Source organism: Mastigoproctus giganteus, chromosome 5, assembly GCF_048544385.1.
Source record: "Mastigoproctus giganteus isolate SK-2022 chromosome 5, ASM4854438v1, whole genome shotgun sequence".
NCBI lineage: Eukaryota > Metazoa > Arthropoda > Arachnida > Uropygi > Thelyphonidae > Mastigoproctus > Mastigoproctus giganteus.
In genome coordinates, this window is record NC_143579.1 from 83,211,085 (window position 1) to 83,234,794 (window position 23,710).

Sequence of the window (23,710 nt, forward strand, 5' to 3'; positions counted from 1 at the left end):
GTCCCTGATAGGATGCAATTATTAAATTAGGGCAAAAACTGTAATTTAACGGAGCATATTTGCCCGTCATTAGGATAATTAGTGTTATCTCCCTGTGGATAACCGACTAGGAGTCAATTAACTGGAGGTGCGAAGCAGTCTTGGAGCGTGACACTGGTAGGATGGCAGTCACGGGACAAGTTAAGTGGCATCGACCGGCTAAAAGTAGCTTGTGTCACCTCGTTTACAATACAACCACGGAGAAAGAAAGAAAAAAAACCCATTCCTCCTCCTTTACGGTAACTACAGTGAGACAGCCGATTGGCTTGCGAGTGTCCACTGATTGGAAGTCTGGATGAAAATCTGACATGTTCTAGCTATAAATATTAAATACCTTTTTAGCTAGTTATTATATACAATGTGGAAATAGATGAACAAATAAGTTGTTCCGGTTTTGTCTCTTTTAAGAAAGTAACTAATTTAGACGGATTTTATTTTAAAAATTAAACCTTCCATAATTTGTACGTCCAATTTAAATGCCTCCTTCAAAGTAATCGTCTTGGGAGGCTGTGTATTTCATCCACCGATGCTACCATTGATTATAATAGTTGGGAACTCCCCCTTCTGGAATTTATTTCGTTGTCTGTATCCGTTATTTTCAGAATCTTCAGTGGTGGTAAATTTTCGTCCTTTGGAGTTTGATTTGAATTTTTAAAATACCGAATAAAATGGGTAGTCAAGCTGCTTAATTCCATTTTTGTCTAAAACTGTTTCACAGCTAGCAAATCTGTCAGATTGTGCCCTGTATGATGAAGAAGCCAACCACCGCGTCACATTTTCATTCGTTAGGAATGGTAAAGAACATCTCAATCCAGAATTTCTAAATAAGAAGCCGATTGGAAAATTACCTTTCAATTAGAATTCATTTAACTTCTTTGATGTCAAAGAAATATTTATAATAAATAGGATTAAGGGATATGTAGCTTCTTGATGATACGGAACCATATCTGTTCAGCACTTTAAATGCTTGACACAATCTTTATAAAAACTTCTCTCATTTGCAAGTCCCGAAGCAGCCACTTTCAATTCCCGAAGTAGCCACTTTCAGCCCTCGCTGGCGTCACACTGATTTCATCATGTTCTTCCACAAATGGGAAAGGCCAGGGTTCGATTCCTATTAAGAAGAATGAATTTTTGAGCTGTTTTCACATCGTGGCCGAGTTAGGCGGCCTCAGGCCAAACTCTGCTGAATTTTTAATTCAGCAAAACAAGAAAACCAGCCACGGAATATACACGCAATTTACAGGCACAATACAGTGGTGTCTCAGGGCCTTACTTGCTTTGGAGAAAAAAAAAGTCTGTTTATTCAACTAATTTAATTATTTAGACGTTCTTTTAAGTAATCATCTGTCAGAATTTTGCGAAATTCTCACTAGTTTCTGTGGGCTATTTGAATGACCAGCTCATATAGCAACAGTAGCCAGGTGGGCAGGAGCAGCAGTGCGTAGCACATGCTTCTGGATGAGACCGGGGTTCGAGCCCGTCACCACCAAATACGGAGGATGCGGAAAGGTCAGGGAATGACCACCGCATATCCCGGAGCAATATGGCCTTAGTTGCTAATGCTCCTAAAAACCAAAACAACAACAACATATAGCAACATGTATATCTTTCCTAACTTCTTTAAATCATTTTCGCCAACGATAAACTCAAGCTTTTAACATCCCTCCATCCCATAGGATTCTATTAGCAAATCGGGTCTCTCTTGCAGATTTACGTTCACAAAATTTAACGTTAATGCATTGGTCTAAATAGGTATCTGTGAGTTTTATAAGATAGAGCTGCTACTGCAAATGGAAACCGCGCCGATATATTTTTGCTCTGTATCTCCTTCCCCAGGAACTAAATTCAGTCCCACTACTTTACAATCGGATGTCATTAAAACGATTCTAATGAAAGTTATTGTAAGAAATCGGAATGTCACAAGGATGGCAATTTTTCTATTATAATCTAACCGTGAATGCTCGATGGATTATAATAAATTAGTATGAGATAATTGCGCACAAGTCACCTTTGAAATTAAATCCTTAAGAAGGAAATCTCTTAAAGTGAGAAAACAGGATGAATAGTTTTTTTTTTACATACGGTAACATTGTGGAGATGTTTTCAATGGCGGAACGTTAAAAGTAATGAACGCCATCACCAGAGCAGAAGGCAACACGCCAATACACACATAAACATCTAACGCCGAGGTACTGCGTAGCCTCTTCTTTGCGACAGCTTGCAAACTGCCAACGGCTACAAACTTACAAATTGAAAGAACGAGTTGTTTACCTTCCAAGAGCGCTCAACAACACGGCTCCTCCAACTACCTCCGACGTTTGTAGAGGCAAGGTAAAAGACGCGTGTGCCGTATTTAAAAGGTGCTTTTGATATGCAAAGAAATTTCTATTTTAAAGAAGGAATACCTGGGGCGAATACTCCTTAAATGCGCCAAGTTTGGTGGGGATTTTTGTGTTAAAGTTCTCGAAGAGAAAAACGATTTCAACCGAGATGACGACATAAAACAGTTCGTAAATGCACGCACGAGCCAAACACACATGCATACATAGAAACTTATGCTTTTTCTCAGTTGTTTTCATATTTCTTTGTAGGTATCAAGAATCCTTTCCCCCCTCCCCCACGGTGATGCATCTTAAAGTTCTTTGACTTTTGTACAGACCATGAACATCAACATTGACTGAAAACTTTAGAATTCAACTTTGGTGATAGTTTTATTAACGAATTTAAGATATTTCTTTTCTCCTTCTCGGCTCATTTATTACTTATATTTTTAAGGGAACGATAACTTAGCGTGGTTTGGATGTATGTAAATTTTATCTAATCAAAGCTGTAAAAGAGAGAAATAAGTATTCACTAGATTGAAGGGTTGAAATCCTCCGCTGTTTAAGAAGTTGGGGAAAAGTTGTAGCATTTTCGAAGCTTAAAGTAAGAGATATCAGTTGAATGGTTTGGACAGGACAGGAATGCAATCAGACAGAAACTTTGAACAGTTTCCTTCGATGATTTCCAAAGAATGGTGATATGCATCCATTTTTAGCATCTCAGATTTCATCTACCTCTCAGAAGCCTGTTTTGTGATATGGTATAAAAGTCCTGGTATAAAGTTTTTATCACATATTTTGTGGAGGCGCATGTTATTATAAGATCAACTGCCTTCGTGGGTAGCACAGTTGGTAGGATAGCCGTCCTTTCCACACCGGGTGGAAAAGACCTGAGTTTGAGTCCCGTCGATAAACTCTCAGAACGAATTATCATTTCAAGAATGACGATTTTTTCTTTCAAGACATTGGCCTTTTTATGGTACAAATTTTAGTGTTTCGGTTTAAGAACATTTTTCAGTCATAATAAGATTTTTTAAACTTTATTTGACGTGTTTGTAACCTGTCACGACCTTGTACTTGAGTGTGGATCTGTTTGAACAATGACTACAACTGGATTTACCAAGGATAGGAAATGTTCTATGGTCCAGTTCTAATTCACGTGTTATAAATCTTCTTCCCAGTTGGAAAATGCGGATCCTGCTTTAAAATAGTGCTGACTTCTTTATTATTTGTGTCCACTGTTATCCTATTTGAGGTTAAAATCAGAGGTGAAGCTGCAGTTCAATCCAGATTTGAATATATAATGGAGTTTGGTTTGCCGATGATTAACTATTACTAAAGCTCTTATGTATCTACTGTTCTCTTCTTTCCTGTTTGAATTGCTGAACGTCGGCGTCAGGTTATTGTAGCAGATTAAATCTTGTTTGTCTGCGCTCATCGCTACCGCGAAGTTTATCATCAGACTACATCAGATAGTGATGAGCCAAAAACTAGCGTTGGTAACAGATGCCATCGAACATTCTTTTCTCTTCTTTTGACTGTCATTAAGCGTTACACGTTTCATGAGTCAATATGTCTATGCCACATAACGTTGACATGGCGACATCATCCGAAACTTCTCACTGGTCGGGATAAGTCTGTCAGCTACAGCCTTTCATTAGTTTCCTCGCAGGCAGACATTTTTGGCTGATTTGTTATTAAGTGAGTGAGTGAGTGAAAGAAAGAAAAGAAATGTGCGGTTGTATACGTACTAATCAAAACTAATAAACATGCAGTGATAATGTTTAATAAGAGCTTTAACAGAGCAAAGGAGGAGCATTGTTTACTGTGCAAATGACTTCAAATTTAGAGAATGGGTTGACTCAGATTAAGCTTCTTTAGTTTTAATTTTTTTTTTTAAATCTTGATTGCAAATGTAAAAGTAAAAAAGTGTTTACTGTCATGAAATGTGTTCATTTATGTGTTAGACTCATTCTCACTGTAGCTGTTATTACTAGAATTTCTTAACAAATGAATTTCATTTGGCAGCTTATCAAATTTCTTCAAACAGTGTCCAAAAACCTTTAATGCAATGTTTTTCTCCATGATTTGCCAAAGATTATCAACCATCTCTTTGTGTGAAATTGAAAGGAAAGCAATATTTATACTCCACTTTCATTAGAATCATTCTTTACTCTTGGAATTCATCTTATTAGACTTCAAGGATGTCTTGTTCTTGAATCTCTAGCATAACGAACAGCTATTATTTTAATAAACTCAAGTTTTATTAAAATATACATATCTGATAATCACCACTGTGTGTCCCCTTTTAAGAAAGTTGGCACTACGCTTTTGGCCCATGGTTCTTTAGATGGAAATAAGTAAAAGTAAACCCCTCTATTGGGGAGGTGTTACTTATCCAAAGTGCAAGAGTAGACAACTTTTAAAGGGCTTTTAGAAGTATCAGATGTATGATGATACCGGTCTCTGCAAATTTCATTTGCTTATATAATTTAGCTACGTACAAAAGGATGCAGTACTTTTAGTCGTACGTTAGCCATTTCCTAAATGATTGCTTACCATAATGGACTTGCAGTTAATGTCGATAAATATTTCATGGTACCATTTATCAATGTTTCTAAATGTCATTAATTTTAAATATATGATTGATAGAAGAGAAGTGGCGAGAGTTCTAGTTAACGCTCCTAGCTGCTGTCAAGACTATGAAGTTGATATTGTAACAAAAGTAGTATTATGATGTATCATATTACCTGACACAAAGGCATTTTTAGACTTTCTTTGTCCCAAAACAAAGCCATCATTCGGATGACTTATCTATAATTGCGTTGTCATTTCTGTATTGCGATGCTACTGATAAGAAGATCAATAGTTTATATAACATCGAAGATCAAGTTGAATCCTCTGAACTGTTAGCTAAACCGAACTTTCATTGTTCCTTGCATATCTCACGTTGGTCCGCACCATTTCGTATATCGAAATTTTTAATGCAAAAACACATATACTGGCCGAAAATACTTGAGAGAATAAATTCAAATAAAACTGTTGTGGATGATGATGTGTTGCCTTACTGAGTATAAAGATTGCACAGGCTGATCGACTGCAATAATATGAAGAATGGGAGAAAAAGCGTGATCTATCAGACGTTGAAAAATGTCTTATCGTGGTGCACGTTTAGCAGGAGCCACGGTCCAAGAAGCGAAAGACATAACTAGTTTTTTGAAAGCATGCATCTCGTTTTTAATGAATGGAAAGCAAGCGGCCCTTCCACATCTGAAAGGTGTAAATGTGGCAGAAAAACAGTACTTTAAGAGCGAAGCAGTCGTACTCTAAGAAGAACTGTATAGAAAAATAGGGCATCTAGTATTCAGCAAATAAAATCTGAATTCAACCAAGCCGTGAGCTGCCCTATTTCGACCAGTACCATGCGCAGGAGATTGAATAAATTGGATAGTGGAAGTCGCCTGCCTATTTGGAAGCCATTTGGTTCAGAGAAAAACAGAACAATCCGCTTACAGTATTGTCGAGAACGTCGTGATTGGACAGAAGAGTGGAAGAAAGTCATGTGGTCAGACGAATCGCGATGTACTTTGTTTGCGCTGATAGTAGGCAGAGAGTGTGGCGAGAACCGCACGAAACGATGTCCTCTGCTTGCTTTGTTAAGACAACCCAAGCATCTGGAGGTGATATCATAGTATGGGAATGTTTTATTGGAACGGACTAGGTCCGTTCGTAACTTTAACTGTTTTCTGATATACACACACACTAGCGAAAAAAATACGAATCTATATTCAGTGTCGAACCAGGCAGCCTTTATTTCAGCAATAAAGGCTGCCTGGAATGGATTCTATAAGGTGTTTTCAGTGCATTTTGGCCAAATTGTAACCATTCTTTAAGCAAAATATCGATGTAGCTGGGCCAAAGTTGAAGGAAGAGAACTTCGTTGCCAAATTGCTCTCTCGAGCATATCCCACACATTCTCAATAAGATTGAGATCAGTGAATGCGGGGAGAAGAGAATATAGTGGAAATCCCTGTCATATTCTTCGAACCATTCTTGCACGATTTATGGATGACACTGCAAGAGTGTCACAATGAACCGCGCAAGAATGGTTCGAAGAATATGACACGGATTTCCACTATCTTCTCTGCTACCCACATTCACTGATCCACATTGAGAATGTGTGGGATATGCTCGAGAGAGCTATTTGGCAACGAAGTTCTCTTCCTTCAACTTTGGCCCAGTTATGCGATATTTTGCTTAAGAATGGTTACAATTTGGCCAAAATGCACTGAAAGCACCTTATAGAATCCATTTCGCGCCACGCACTGTCTGAAAAAAAAAGGCTGCCTGGTTCGATACTCGTGGGTAGCACAGTTGGTAGGATAGCAGTCCTCCGCACACCGGGTGGAAAAGACCCGAGTTCTAGTCCCGTCAATGACGTTAGCCTTTTTCAGAACGTGGCTGAGTTAATCGATCTCAGACGAGGGTAGATGGTTTTTTCTCCCGGAAACTCGGGTATTTCGTCCAGCATACACGCGTAGTTTACAATCAGTATTACATGGAACAATATGGACTTAGTCGTTGATGCTCCTGAAACGCTATAAGAACAGAGACGCTTTTCCTTTAATTATTCCTTGATTCTTTTAACCGAGCGATATAAACGAAAGACCTTATATGATCTTTATAACACTTCCACGGCATTCTGTAATCACGTGGATCAGAAATATCCCACCTTTGGGTAAAGTTAAATAGCTACTTTTATTTGCTTACGTGTTCTAGAAGAAAAATAAATGTGTAAATCTTCTAAGTCTTCTGAATGCAGTCACATTTTAAAAATCATTTAGTAAAAATAAAATCATCACAAGGCAATATCTTAAATCTTACCCGGAGGTATTGATAAGAAATTGTTCCTTGAAACAACACCTACACCTAACTGAATCTTGGGCATGACAGTTACTATGCGGATAAATTTCTGATTTTAAACCAGAGAAGATTTGAATGCAAATCTTTAATAAAATATAGTGTCAGTCATTTCAAAAATAACTGAATGTATGATATCATCAAATATAAGTCCCATTTTAAATTTATATAGACAAATAAAATTATGCACATATATATGTGGACATTCGTGTGTTTCGCTGGGCATTCGTTTAGCTTCCCCTAATAGAAGTTAAACCTTTGACGAAGAAACCGTGACAGTGGCAGCCATTGTGTTCTTTTTTATTGAGATAATTTTGTTTCCTCGTTTAATCTTCTTTCTGCTGCCATCATTGCCTGTCAGAATGTTTCAGCCCTCTGCTTTTAGAATTCCAGTGCGAATAAACCAAGCATCGTTCGATCTGTCACGACTGTCTTAGTCCCAGTACACCCTAATTAATTAACGACAATTGCGGATGAATTGGAAACGTTCTTTCTTTCATTCGGTAGCAAACTGTTAACTCAGCTGAAATTCTCGTTTGACATGTTAATATGCATTCCCAGCTGGCGAACTGGGTTTCTAAGAGAAAGCTATAAAGTAAAACCAAATCACCTAGACTGTCTCACCATCTCTTTTACATATCATTGAATTGTATAACTTCAATTCCGATGTGCTTTTTTATATTATTGCAGATGCGGAGGATATTCAATGGAATCTCGTCATCTCTTATTAGATTTATTATTGAAGATAGTATGGTATAGTAATTTGTAAATTTTCGTAGTTGGATTCGAATCCAATCGCGCAGCATACCAAATTACTTTAATATAAACCACCATGCTAGGCATTTCATTCGAAAACATGTTCTGAAGGTGACATTAATATATGATTTCCAAGCTGCGATATCTTAATATGAAAGTTGAAAATAGGGACTCAGTTGATCAGTCTTCATGGATCAAGCGCCACACGAAGATATTGAGATAAAGGAGATAAAGAAAGATGTACCAGAATTGTTAACATAAACAGAAGTAGGACACGTGCATTGGGTTTCAAAGAATTTTTATTATACTTCGAACATCATAGACCGAACTTTTACGTCATAAATATAACAGAAATTTAGATTAAACAGTGTGAGATCCCATTATAAGATAAGGAAAACTATATATGTATTTTGTTCTAATTTTTTATTCATAGGAATTGGCAAGCACGCATCCTTAGCATTTTCTATAAATGGAATTAAAGCTTTTAACTCAGTGAAGTACAGTCTGTTGTTGCATAAATCAGTGAAACTTGGTTTTATTTATTAAACGATATTTGTTATTTTTACGTGGTATTATGTGATAGTAACAAATTATGTCAAGAGCAACTACAGTACCTATTTCCAAGCATTTCTAATTGCTCTGTGCTTTTCAACGATTAAATCGGAATTTTATGAGTTGCTTATGTCATCCTCCATCCTCCTTTATCCCAATTTAAGCATTATCTACCGCAAAAGAAATAACATCACCTTAACTGAAGACTTCGTGGTGGTCAGAAAATCTTCCACTTCTTCTAACCTACCAAACGAGAAAAAAAAAACAAAAAATGCCATTGATTTCTTCGGCGAGAACAGAGTTTTCCACCATGTCTAAGTAAACTTTACTGTTAATTGTCCTTTCCACGAAGAAGGAACCGATGCTTTAGTCACACGAGATACCCCACAACGCATTAAGCGTATAGCTATTAGGAACAGGTTGAATCAGAGCAAGAGGATTTTCGGAATTAAAATTCTGAAACAGGCATTAAAAGGCTTCCAAAAAGGTTACAGGACTATAAAATGAATCATCAGAACAAAAAGAAAAAATTAAAGGTGGCGCAGGGAAGATTGTAGTTAACATGAGTGTTGAACTAGTAAAGTTATTTTAAAAATGTTTAGGTATTTGCTGATTCTCCATGGAATATAACAGTTAAGTAACTTCACTATTTTGGAGAGGTCTGGGTTCAAATCACGTTGGAGACTGGAGAAATTTTTAAAGGCCTCTTAAATGAGGGCTGTAGTAGAGGATATTAAACGGACGAAGATGGTGGTTTTTAGCAGCACAACATACATTTCGTAATCTAAATACAGACCTCGAAGAGACATAATACACCAATGATGCGAACTTGTATCTTTAGAACTGATATCTATGGCTTGATTTGTTGATGCTTCAAAAATTCCGAAGTGCAAGTGTCCAATCGGAGGAAGCCTGAACCTACCAGTTTTCCTTGCGCGTATGGTTCTGATGTAACCTTTATTTCTACCCGTGCAACAGTTGTGTATTTTGTAAACGTTTCCATTTGTTTTACGGAGTAGTATCATCTAAGGTCATATAGGGATGCGTAATATGTATTTAGAAATGTGTGTGTTCACTGGGCGATTTGCACGTTATGCAGGCCGAAAAACGCAGAATAACTATGCGGATAAAACCTTCGCACGAGATGAGCTAACTACAGTTGCATCTCAAGAGACCTCTAAAATTTTTGCCAGTTTCTAGCAGGATTCGAGCCCGGATATCTTTAAATGAGTGACGAAACCACAATCAAGGAAGACAACAGATATAACGATAAATTCTTTTTTTTTATAATTGCCATATATTTACGGATATGTGCATTATAAACGTGAACAACTCCAGTTTTTTTTTTTTTGCTCTAAATAAAAAAAAATCCAAGTCAAACTGAGTGTAGCAATAATTTTGTACAATATTGCTGCTAACTCTCCTTGAACAAACTAGAATGATGCTACTCTGTAGAGCACCTGAGTAATGCGGTAAAGCCAACATGTGCACAGGAAGCAGAAAACAGCCCTGCAGTAAAAATTAAAAAAAAAAAAAGAAAAATGAAACGAAAAGGGGTAACACTTAAATTACAGAGCCCCTACAATTTCGCTGACATTGTACGTGATTAACCTTGTCCTTTGAAGCTTTTATGAATTCCATTTTTTCTTTAACCTCACATTAATACATCTTACCAATTTTAATTCTTCTTTTGAATTATGGTATGTTGCTTTTTAACATTCAAACTGACCAAGCTTTATATAAATTTTAGTACTTCATTTGATTTTTATGTGGATGTACACAAAGGTCGTAGCATTTTGATTAATATAACGCTTCTTGAACTATGATGCACCCAAGAGGAATATAAAATTTAAACGTTTGATTTTTAAAACCAGCAAGACATACTCTTAACTGACAAGTCCCAGAAAAACAGTTATGGAATATGATTGGGTAAGTGTGTGTTGATGTGGACATCAATCCTTCAGTAGTCGCTAACAATAGTCAACCATGAATTTTAAATTGTTGCTAATAAACGATAATTGCACTTGAAACTCTGCAACTCGCGCTACCTTTCTATCTTGAGCTAATTTATTGTTTCTGTATGAATCAAGGTCAGCTGCGTTACTGGCCTGGAGGACAGTACGTGACTAACCATGTTACAATTCTACTCTCCATTTTGCAGTCCTTTTATTCTGTCCTTGTTACGATTTCAGTTTTCGCTTAGATTTTTGAGTGCCGGGGCCTCGTTTGCTCTTATTTTATTTGTGTACGCAGATTTTGCCATATAATATTCTAAAAGAAGAGTAAAATAGGGGATTAGCTAAGAGTGAAGCACAATTATTACAGCGGATAAATCGGTGTTTATATACAGTAAATATTTACAGAAATATTCTGTATATTTATTCTAATAAAATAATTTTTAAAAGAAACGTTTCCTCAAAATATATAGTATACATATCATGGAAGCCAATATCTTTATTCTGTGTTTTACGCACATGCAATACTAAGACATAATCTTAGTATTGGACAACATATTATTTCATTAGCACAACCTTCTATAAATAATAATCTACTGATTGATACAATAATCATAATCGATACAAATATTCACTATTTCTATCATCGTTGATAAAATATTCACCAAAGATGCTCGATACAAATATTCTATTAATATTAAACATTAGATGATTATTTATATCCATACTTTTCTTTCAGTAACTTAAAACCAGTTTTATATCTCTGAATAAATCAATACGAAAATTTATTATGAAATTACAAAGCGACGTTTTTATTTGGAGGACAAGAGTCATCCATGCGACTAAAAGTTTTACGAAAGGTCACGCGACTGCTGAAGGGTTGAAATACATTATAACTGTGGATCTGATACTGAGATAAGAGTAGACGACCAGAAAACAACTTTAAAAGAACAAGCACTGCATCAGCTTCCACTTTCATTGCAACATGCATTCCGGTCAGTTATGATGAAGGTGGATATTTGCTTCAGGATGAGAGAAATATCCCCAGAAATCCTTAAGTGCGTAGAAGAGGAGGAAGATGAATTTTCTGTTCACTGATGTATTATACTTTTCGTGCAATGAATTCAGTTTCTATCTGCACACAATTTGGTATATATATATAAATATTTTTTTAAATCTCGAGTCTGAAATATTAAAACATTGAAAACATGAAAATAATGTCGCTGAATATATAAGTTAGTCAAAACATAAAATATTGCCTATTACAATAACTGGGATTCACATACCAAGTTTGTTTCCTGAAATAACGCTTCTTGTTAGATCTCAATAAACTTTGCGATAGTAATCATTTTCTTTTGGAGTTATTGAGTTTCCAATTTCGTTATTAAAGATTCAGCGCAGTTTTCTAGAATATTTTCCCACGAATATGTCAGCGTGGATTTTATTCCTGGCATTCTTTGAGATTTTTAGGAGCACTGCATAGTACAGCACACGATTAATGACCGCCCAGATTCGATCAAATTCATAAAGCTTGAAACAACACCATGCAGTTCTCGAAAAAAATTATTCGCATCAGACAATGTACTACTTTAACACAAATCTTAATTGATGTGGCTTTTAATATAAAGATGCCTAATGTGCCATTCAAATGGGACTTAAAATAGCAAACAGAGGAAATTGTTTTACTCCTTTTCTCTACTGAAGTTTGTTAACTCAATTAAAGAACCATTTATGTTAACTAGAAAAAAACTTATTATATATTGGACCGAAATACTTTTATTAAAGGATTATGTTTGTATTCATATTTTTTAATTTGTATCTGTTATCCGTTATATATGACATTCACACACTTTTCTTAGATTATATGTATTGATGAAGTAAATATACAGTATAAGAGTTCATATTGCCGTGCTTGATTCGAATTTCAGAATTTAGGGGTCGAAAAACACTGCGCTGTATTCTTCGGGTATCTGTTAACTCCACTTTTCATAGTAATCTGTGTAGCTCTCCAATAATAGGGAACGATCAATTTCTAGTTCATCTCTTCGATCGTTTCTTTATTAATTTCTTCAAAGGAACATTAGACTTGAATGGACTGAATAACACTTCAGAAATTATGCGCTTCGGTGCTCGTCTTGTAACAAAATTTATCTGTTCTGCCCTTCCTGGCTTGCTTTGTACAGTTTGTTCAGTAAGCGACAAATTACAGGATGGAGCACGGCGTTTTGGACCCCTCAATATTTGGAGGGGAGTTCGACACATCAGTAATTCAGCAAAATAATTTTTTTAAAAATTATACGGTATTTACTACAAATATTAGATTACATCTTCAGAATTAAATTTGGTACTTCAGTATTCTCGACAGTAATCAGTCTACTAAAATGAGTCTGAATTGTAGAACTTTGGAGAGCTAAATTCAGAAACTTCACACCCACACGCACTTTTACTCAACTCCTGCAGTTTATTGGATTCTCTGGTGTGGTGTTGTAACTAGGAGTACGGGTAGGGCTCACTTCTCTAGAGATGAAATTCCCGGAAGTAATTTGTGCAACGTTACTGATGTGAATTGCAGACGTTTTATTTATTAAACAACTCTTAAGTAATCGGTGCAAGTATTATTAAAATGTTTTTTATATACAATAGTATATAAAAAAAGTAGCGTAGAAAGAGAGAGCAAAATATATTAAATTTCTTTGCACATTCCTTTATTATTTATGTACTCCAATAAATAACATCCATCAGTTTGTTTTTTACGAGCGTGTAAATTTAATTGTATTCATATTCCAAAAGTATCCTGGGATTTGGAAAAAAAATAAGTAAAAAGAAAACGCCTTCGCTCTAGGGAGATCAAAAAAATGCAGAAGATGAATTGAAGCGTTGAGCTTAGCGACTTCCAACGGGGCGTCACCACAGGATGCCTTATTAGTAATTAATTTGTTCTTGCCATTTCAGCAAAATACTTAACATCCTATGATGGTTGTTGGTTGATGGATGTAATTTATAGAGGAGAAATGTTCAATATACTGAAAAAATTGAGAGAAAGATAATGGAGGACGCTGATTTATTTATTTACATACAGACTTCTCATACACGGGGCGCACAGATCCTAAATAATGGTGAGAACGATCAGAGTTAGAATCAATACAAAACTAAATTAAAATATATACAAAATTTAGATTAACAGAACAGAGAGCGGAGAAGATTCTTGTACTTAGATGGATTAAATGTAAAATCAATGTTGTTGTAATTCTTCAGTACCTGAAGAAAACGAAACTGAGGACTACCAAATAAGTGTCCATCTTGGTAGTCTCATCTGATGAGAACAGATGGCCAAGATTCCATCCGCCCTCATCAAATACTGTCAACCATGAGTTCAGAGAGGTCACAGGAGCTGACATTAATACAAGGTCGATATTTAGGGGGATTTATAGTATCGGAATTTACGAAAGAGCTGCAGCGCACAAACCAAACAAAATATCACTGTATATAATGCACAGCGTGGATTTGCTTGGCACACCAAGAAAGTTGAAGCTTACTCGATGTGCACCAAACAACTGCAGTGAGTTGATTCCCACCAATTCACAACTCATTGTAATGTTCTCGAAAAGATTAAAAGCAGAGTTACGGATTGGCGAATAAAAGTACATGGTTTGATAATCTCATGGCTGCGTTTAGGTCAGGTGGATGTCCTTACCAACTGGGAAGCTCGATGATGAAGCTTTCACCGTCTGGGGGTTTTCATATGTTTGTACTACTGATTGTCATTCTTGGAACAGTGAATGCGACGCACTGTGTTAACATTGAGGATAATTCTGCTTTTCCTACACTGTGGCAACAATATGGTGAGTGGCCCTCTTTCATTTAAGCATGACAGTGCATCATATTATACTGCACAATCTTTAATGACTTGGATCGAAGATATGAGCGTACAAAAGCGTCATTATTCTGCTCAGAGCTGCGACCTTAATAAATTTGTACACCCGAGGTGAAGTTGAACATCATCTTCTGGCCAGACCAATACACCGGCAATCAGTAGCTGAACTGAACACTGTGTTGAAGGAAGAATGGACCAAAATGAGGACTGTGTGTAATTGATATCAAAGGTAAATAATGTATTAGTAAAATTTTCTTTGGAACATGCAGGTGTCCGGTTACTTTTTTCAATATTTGGATTAATGTGCGTACACTACCACATTAATCCAAATTAATGTGGTAGTGTACGCACAGGAATATACGCATATTCATTAAAATACGTTTCATTTCAGGCATTTAGGTTACGTGCTTTAAGCGGAATTCCACTTTGACTGACAGCCCATACGTTCGAATTTTGCTTGAATGCACTTAATTCTAACATGAAATCAAGATCGTTTCTGAACCAGAAAATTTGTGATCAAAGTGAGGATTGTGAGTTGTTTTTTTTAATGTCTGTTTTCTTTAGAAAAGACTTTATTTAAATTCGCCCTACTCTCTGTTTACTTTTACTGTTAAAATTTCTCTTCGGTCCTTTCTCTCATTCTGCTTCTGCCCTCTCTTCGTCTGCACATCTTCTTGTATTCATTCATCCGCCCTGTAACTTGGAACGAGATATTTATCTGGCCACTGAAGGTTCACAAGGTAATGAATAACTTCGAACTGGTATACAGAGGTACAGATGCAGTCACGCAACAAGAATACACTCATCAGCCACACTGCAGTAATTTCAAAGGGTGCTCGGTAAAACTATTGTGGAACATCTCGTCGTTCAAACAGCTGTTGGTGCCCCATGCGCTCATTGTTACTGTAGCTCACTAATGCAAACTACTCTACAAAAGCGGGCATGTCACAAAGAAGAGGGACAGATTATATTAAGACTTCTCGGAAGATTATAGTCGTTGAGGAATCGAAGGATAACAACAGTTCAAAGTTTGCTGCCTAAGAATACGTAAAGGTTTACCACAGTTCTCGAGTTAAGTCCATCGCTGAAGTTAATTGGATTTTATGGATACAATTTGCAGAAAAGGACTCTGAGGTGATGATTACAAAACTCATTTTACTTACGAAGTGAAATTTGAATACCAGTGGCTCCAATTGCTCTCGTGAGTTTGGGATACTAAATGAGCTGATATCTGAGGGATAATGTATTGAATGGAAGTATTTAGCTTTCAGTCGTGGATTGTGTATCCTGCAGATTGCAATGCTTTTTGTTTTCTTTTTTAACAGCAAATTAAAATTGTTTTCTTGGTCCTTTTATTGCTGTACTACAGAGAAAAGGTCTGTTGCGTTGCAAAATGTTGAATTTATCCTTTTTTTAATGCTTAGCAGTTTAAATTAATTTTATTTTTTTAGTAAGGATTGTTCTGACATTTCAAATAGGGAATGTTTGTAGCGCTACATTTTTCTCCAGCAACGTGTATTGTATAGATCATGGGTTTATAGATTTTATTATAATTTGAAAATCCTGAAACATATTGCAGTTTCCACTCGATGTTTTCCAACTACAACACGAACGACAGACCATTTATACATAGTGGACGTAGATAAGGACCTGTAGGAGAACTCTATTGGGACACTGCAAAAGGAATTGAAGATTTGTCAGAGGTCCTTTGAGCTCACGCTCAAAGACCTCTGATAAGAACTCAAAGACCTCAAAGAACTCTATTGGGACACTGCAAAAGCAATCGAAAATTTGTCAGAGGTCTTTGAGCTCACGCTCAAAGACCTCTGATCTTAGTAATCGTCGTTTATCAGAGGTCTTTGAGCTCACGCTCAAAGACCTCTGATAAACGACGATTACTAAGTAGCTGTTCAATGCGTTTGATGGGAAATTCATGACAAAAGAATTTTTCTTGTTCTTAAATTCTGTTATCACTTCATTCTAAATAGATTCGTTATAAAATCAAATGCGTGTTTTTTGCATTTGCTTTTACAAATGAATTCTCTCTTCTCTAGCCTATTAAGCCACCCATGAACAAGTCAGCGTGGGGTTTCCTAATAGAAGCACTCTGCGCGTGCGTATTATCTTTCTAATCTGTATGGGGTGCGGTTTACGAAACGCAGCTCTTGGTGATAACAAGTCTTTCTCTCTCTCTTGGCGCAAATGAGAAAGTTCAACATACCATTACTAAAGTACAAGAACTTGGCAACAAATATGTTTGTAGAATAATGCCAATATAATATAGGCATTATTTAAAAACATTTCCTTCCGTTTTGTATTTTATTTTCCTTTTAAATCGAGCGGTTTTTTTTTAAAGTGCACAACTCGTTGTACACAGGATTCTAAAGTGAATTCAAGGTTGAAGACCTCAATAAAGAATCCTCGCTATAAACAGCTATTATTACTACAAGAAATAATGCCCACTTTCCTATTACACACAGTGAGGATAAGAATTTCTTTATTGTAAGAAAATCTCCATCTACCATGAAGTGTAGATGTTGGTTTATTCGTTACTGCCAATGAAAAAGATCACAATAAGGGCAAAGAGAAATAACAAATACATCTTCTTCTGTGGTGTTCAATAGGCCATTTCTTTTCCACAGACGCACGTCTTTTTTATTTGTCTGGAATGCAGAAAAATGAATACAGTCCTAACAGAAAAGTAATCAAGAAGTGGATGTTAACGCACGCCGAGCTGTTTTCTCACCCTTAGTCTCGGAGATGTTTATAGAAAGTTTACATATAAATATGAATATTAAGTATCGGTTGGTTCATAAAAATTCGCGAATTTCATGAATATTTTGCATGTGAAATTTTCTGCTGCAAGCTTCACTTCATGGGCCCTGAAAAACACACAATTTTATGTATTCATCAGTTCCTTGCATTGCATACCATTACCCGCGACGGGTCGCAGGTTATATTTATTGCTATGTAAATAAGAAGGGTTTATTGTCCGAGGAAAAGGGCATTTGGTGTTATTTCAGACTCACCAAGAAGGTACGAGCCACAACCAACTGTATAATTGAAACCTAGATAGCCTTTGGTAAGTATCTGAACATCTTCAGAAAAATCCGGGACTTCTCTTTTATAAAATGGAGTTTTTAAAGAGATTATTCCATCAGAATGTTTTTCATAGAAAAACAATAAGGTAAAATATTTATTATTCATGAAACACTAGTGGAAGATATTAATAAATTTTTCACGATTACCTTTATTATTAAAAGATTTTAGGTGGGACACGTTGGAGGTGCCTTATTTGGACTATACGTACAGTAATAATCAGCGGCGCTCTCGTTGTAAGAAAGTGTTTTAATTCAGAATTCCATTTGCACTTATCGGGCGTGATCGACGAGGGGCTACTTCATAAATATCTCCAAGAAAGAGGGGAGCCTACTTTATCGGAAACTGATTACAAAGATGTAGGCAACAAAGCAGACCTTTTGTTCCTCTTAGAAACAGTGGTTTAGATCAATACTTTGCATTTAATTTCTAAACTCACCCACTCACCAAATTCCGATTTCTACAACCGCCCGCGAAGAATGATTACATAGGATAGAAAATTATATTCCGGCTATTGAAAATATTCTTTTCTGCATTATCAAAAATGCGCGCTGTTTATATTCATAAAAATCCATTTGTAACAATCCAAGTTATTTCTACTTGTATAGAGATTTTTAGAAATGGTTGCGCTAGTAGACGATCGAAACTGGAAGTTGCACATAATTCTACAATTTTCCTCTCTAGTGGAATTATAATCCTACTATATTTCAAATAGAACTAGTTTCTTTAAACGGAAAGCTTTTTCTCATTTAACGTACGAGCTAAAATTTATTTTCATCGATCTATTGATTAAAAATCTATTACCTTAGTGATATTTTTTTCTAGAAAAATATCTTATATTCACCATTAGCACTCCATACAGTTGATTTTGCTCAATGCGTTATTATATTCGAGGGAATTCAATTTATTCCAAGTTTGCGCCATTTCAATGACGTTTTACTAAAACCGGACGTGAATGAAAGCATAAAGTTCTCTTTTAGCAAAATGGGTGATAAATTAACCAGGCACGAGGTATCACCGGTTCATGCTGGTACGTGCGTAGGTTCTGCCAGCCAAGAACCTTACATAAAGAGTGATGATGGCACGCGGTTTAAACACGTAGAGAAAGAAGTAATGCTATCAATATTGTTGCGTGACTGCAGCGACAAAATGGTGTACTCTTGTAATTACCTTTGGATAATCTGCAGTAGCTGATACACTCGCTGTATAAGGTTCACTTTCCTTCCCTCCCCTCCCCTTAGAAGAGCGAGTTAAAATTATCTATTTTTTATGCCGTAATTACAACTTGGGTGCATTATTTAAACATAAATAGTATCATTTATTATATGAGTTTTATCTTCAGCAGTCACTCGATAATTATTGTTTTGCTACCAAAAATAAACCGCTTTTGATAAGTTTTACTTTATTAAAATGAATAAGTTAGCCGAACAAAAGTAGATTTCTCTTTGATGAAGCGTAAATATTTTTTTTTAAGTTCGATGGCGCTAATGGGTTTATATAAGAGTATACACCGTGATAATTATTAAGGGCATTGGGGTCTAGACGCTTACAGATCAGAAAAGTAGATACGCAGCTTGCGATGCTTTTATTATTTTAACATGGTGGCGTTCAGTATCTTCAACGAATCCAATGGACGTCATTGAGTATATACAACTGACATTTCCACCAACAAGGTTTTGTTTTTCCACGAAAATACAACTGACGCAGCCTCAGTTTAAGCCAATTTATGGCGTATTCATTGTGTCGAAAAATTTAGATATTCGCCAGTAAAATAAGACATAAAATTGCCTATTACGGTGGATATTCAATTCTTCGTGCGCCGTATATTTCTTGTTATTTTCTGTCTAAGGTTCTTTTTCGTGTTTCGAGTGGAACAGGATTGTGATGTAATCTTTTTCGACTGTCTTTTGCAGACTTTTTTTTGTATCCCCTTTTGTCCGTTGATCCTTGTTACTGCCAAGAGACTAAATTTCGCGATGTCGCTTGCTTTCTTCCAGGAAGGATTTTTTTTTACTCTCCTTTTCTTGATTTGTCTGGATCATCTGCCTCGTTATTCCAAGGAGCTGCTGTAATGGACGATTTGAATAATATCACAAGTGGAAGGTCGTTCGTTCGTTGGATTTCGAATAGTGAGCGTTCTCTCTGTGTTCTCTTTCGTTTTTATTGTGTGAAAAATAGGTTTATATCTGCTTTATATTAGATTTGCTCACTGCATGTAGTGAAATCTTATTTTGGGAAAGAAAATTGGCCATCTTTCGATGAACCTCTGGATCAGCATGGCCATCTGTTCTAGACAGACAGGGATCCATGTGAACTTCATTGTTTATATGTGTGAACATTATTAATTCAACTGTGGATTCACTTAAATTGGAACTTTTAATGCTTTTGAAGGTTGCACGCAGCAAATGCGGCGCTGAAGTAGGGAAATAAAGTTATATTATTAGTTTGTTATGAACAGAATAAAATATACATGTAGTTGAATATTTGGGGAAGACCATCCTGTTTCTTTTAGGTACTTGAATCGACTGCGGTACCATTTCCTGATAGATTATAGTTAGAGCGTGCCACTTTGGATGTCTGCAGATGGAAAATGGAGATTAAAAAAGAAAGATGCCTTTGCAGAATTTAGTTAAAATCAGTTATTACCATAAAACCAAATTTAGGAATTTATGTAAACAAATGTAGTATCGATGTTATTGTAAGAAGGACGAAGCTAGAAAGTTTACGAAAGAAACGACCATAAAACACCTTCTTAATATTAAGGATTAAGTGAAATGGAAAATAGTCCTTTCCAATGGTGCTTTGCGAAGACAGGTGTATCAAACCAAAAAGCCGATAAACATGAAAAGGAAATGGATAGAACTATTGAGACAACAAATTCGTTTGACCCTGGATACATTGAATTGGAAGGAATCCACCGGGGAACAGTAGATGATCAGGGATGACAAGGTTGAAGGAAACGCTACTCTAATAAGAAAAAAAAGAGTTGAAAGAAAGTTAGAGATGGCCATGAATACTCATATATTCACGCAGATCCTTTACTCTGAATTGGATATGATTTTAGTCATAAGGATTGTTTACTCCGTACTTTTATAGCTGTTTTTGTAAGCTTCTTAGGTTTATTCAAGTTAAGATGACAGAATATTTAACAGCCCCTACCACAATTCAAGAGAGCGTCACATAAGGGAAAACTGGAAACGCGGTTTTCTTTGCCGAAGCCCTCGTGGGTAGCACAGTTGGTAGAATCGCCGTCCTCCCCATACTTGGTGGAAAAGAATTGAGTTCGAGTCCCGTCGATTACGTGAGGAATTTTTATTGACTTTTTCAACAACGTGGATGAGTTGGGACGAGGCGAGGGTAGCATGGTTTTTTTCTCTCGGAAACTGTGATATTTCGTCCAGCAATAGAAAATCGACCACAGAACATACAATTTACAGGTAATGCTCCTAAAACCCAACAACTTTGCTGAAACAAATAAAACCCAGTTAATATGTATACTTTGTCTTCTTGCGGTAGTCATGTACATAGCCCGCCGATGTAGGCTGTCTGCCACACAAAAAGTTTCTTAAAGGTTTTCAATCAGCGATGGAGCTTATGGGATTTCGTCAGAAGTTCAATTTATTAAAATACTGGTAGGTAATTGCTAATACATATCATTATTTTTTCATCTAGTTTGTTGGCTGGCTAATTTTTGGAAGCCGTTAGTGTTGGCTTGATTAGCAAAACCGTCTGAAGGATCATTAAAGTTCTTTGCTATTATTCATTGATTTTTTTTTCACGAAAACAAAAAGTCACATGTCAATAAAAAACAGTTAAAAGAGCAATTAACTTTATGGAAGGAAATAAGAAATGCATTTCTGTGGAACGTACAGCTTAAAACAATCTAAGATTGATTACGACTGTCTACTTCATCCACTAACAGAACCTAATATTAAAAAAAAAAGCCATTGCTCATTTTTTACTCTATATTAAAATCCATGTAAAATGATTTTTATAAAGATTTCCATTTTACTTATAGCCAAGGGGAGAAATTCTAAAATTGTGGAAATCTGAAATTTGTTTTTGATGCAGAAACATCCCATTGGTTTTATTGGAGAGTGAATACTCACTTGGCTAGAAGAGAACTTGGTTAAGGATTTTGAATCATTTGAAATAACTCAATGGATAACTTCACTCGAATTGTATTCGGTATGTACTGCGATTAGTTAAGCCGGGGCGAAGTCACATTAAAGAACTTAAAAGTGACAACAGATTTTCTACGTTGTTTACAATGGCCAGTTGCAATGTTTTTATTAACACCACAATTGCAGAGTTTTCAACGCTTAAATGAAATGAGGCTTTGTTTAAATATTGAGGTTCCGGTTTTAAATTTAAGGTTTGCTCCACTCTAGTCATATATTGTTACTTGCAAGCAATAAAGACGATTAAGTTTGGTCTTGATTACTCTTTCGGCAGTTAAAAAATAAACCCAAAAGACTTAACCTGGTGATTGATGAAATGCAACATCGTTTGTCTGAATCTTGCTTAAATGCCGATATTTGCGAAAGCGATTTGCCAATGGACGTTTATACTGTTGTTAGGGGAAGGGGGGGGGGGAGAGCCCAGAAGAGAGGTAAAATTTTTTTCATCTGAAGCAGTTTCAGAGTGGAATTGGATGATGCAATGAATACGCATGGGCTCCAAGAATTTCAATTACGTTGTGACTAGGCGAATCTCTGAAAGAATCATTGCGTGTAAGATAGCATTTCAGGACCACTTAACTTTTAGCATTAACGATAGTGATAATTTTTTTTTATCCTAACTTTAATTATTAATTCTCTCTCTCTCTCGCTTGCCCTTCGCGATTTGATGTACACAACAGAAATAGCAGAACTGGCTATTGATGGAGAAAGGAAGGGCAATCAGCAGTCATATCTCATTCTGATCAGAGGAATGTTTAAATTTTGTATCTCAGAATAACTTCAACGACTCTCATATTAATATGATATTTTGAGTCAGCTTCATCCTTTGAAGTCAATCCGCAAACCAGTGTTCATAATTAAGAATCACATTGCGTATCGTATTAAATTAATTAATAGGTATTCTAGTAACTATTGTGAGGATAGGCTCGCGACTTAAAGGCTTCACGTGGCACGAAAGAATACAGTGTTATTTAAGTTTCACTATTAACTGTATCTGACGCGAAATGAAGTGGCCCCACACCTTTGCTATGAATGAATTCTCACCTCAAATAGTTGAGCTAGAAATTTACAGTTTTCGGAAAATTTGGAATTAAGTTGTTCTCTCTTCCCTCCCCCCAAAAAAATTAATACTGAAGTTGTATTTAGACCCATCGGAGACATAAGAGTATTGATTGGTTGAAATCCTTTTTTTTTTTTTCAATAGACATTTATGAGAATGGATAAGCTTTGTCTCATTTTGCATAATAATCGGCAAACAGTTCTATTACTTATATATGGTCGAACACTTTTCTAATAACTTTTTAAGTGACTTATAATTATCTTGGGTTTTTTCAGCAATTTTCCCAAATAACGATTGGGAGTGTAACCTTTTTTCCTGTCCCTGTCGACTTTTAACACATCACCCTTATCAAAAAAATTTGAATGATAGCAGTATCTTTTTGAAGAAAATAATTTTGTAAAAAAATATTTTATAATTGGCATAGGTCAAAGTTTTTATCCATCGCTGATATAAAAAAAATAAAAACAATATAACAGAATTCTGTGATCTAAATTTAACTGCAGATACTTGCATATATAGTAATTGTTCAAACAAGATTTCAATGTATACAAAGGAATATTATTCGTGAATGCCCGCAGGATTCAGTGCAGGGTCCCTGTTTTTGGAACCCGGATTCAGTGCTGGACGCGTTCCTGGAGGTAGACACAGGCCAAGTGGACAAGCTTGCCTTTGCAGTTGCTGTTGTTCTCCTGGTAAACAGTAACACCAGAAGAGCCTATGAACAACCATGCAAACATCATCCTGAACCTTCCTCAATACTGAGCAAAAATCCAAGGTTTTGCCCTCGCTAGTCTTTCTCCTAGAAAGCAGTCTTCCCGAGTCGGTGGACGGAAACGCGGGGTTCTACTAGGGTCCCCTGGCACCTAAATGCGGAAGGAACAACAGACCAAAGTAACTCAACTATTTTTGATTATGACTTGTATTTAGCAGACTCTTTGACGCATTGTACA

The 23,710-nt window shown here is 36.1% G+C and overlaps 1 protein-coding gene across 1 annotated transcript in view; it reads left to right on the top strand.

Moving 5' to 3' along the window:
• LOC150085527 (glutamate receptor 1-like) overlaps positions 1-23,710 on the top strand; it is a 372,789-nt gene that overhangs the window by 93,038 nt on the left and 256,041 nt on the right. The window lies entirely within an intron of this gene.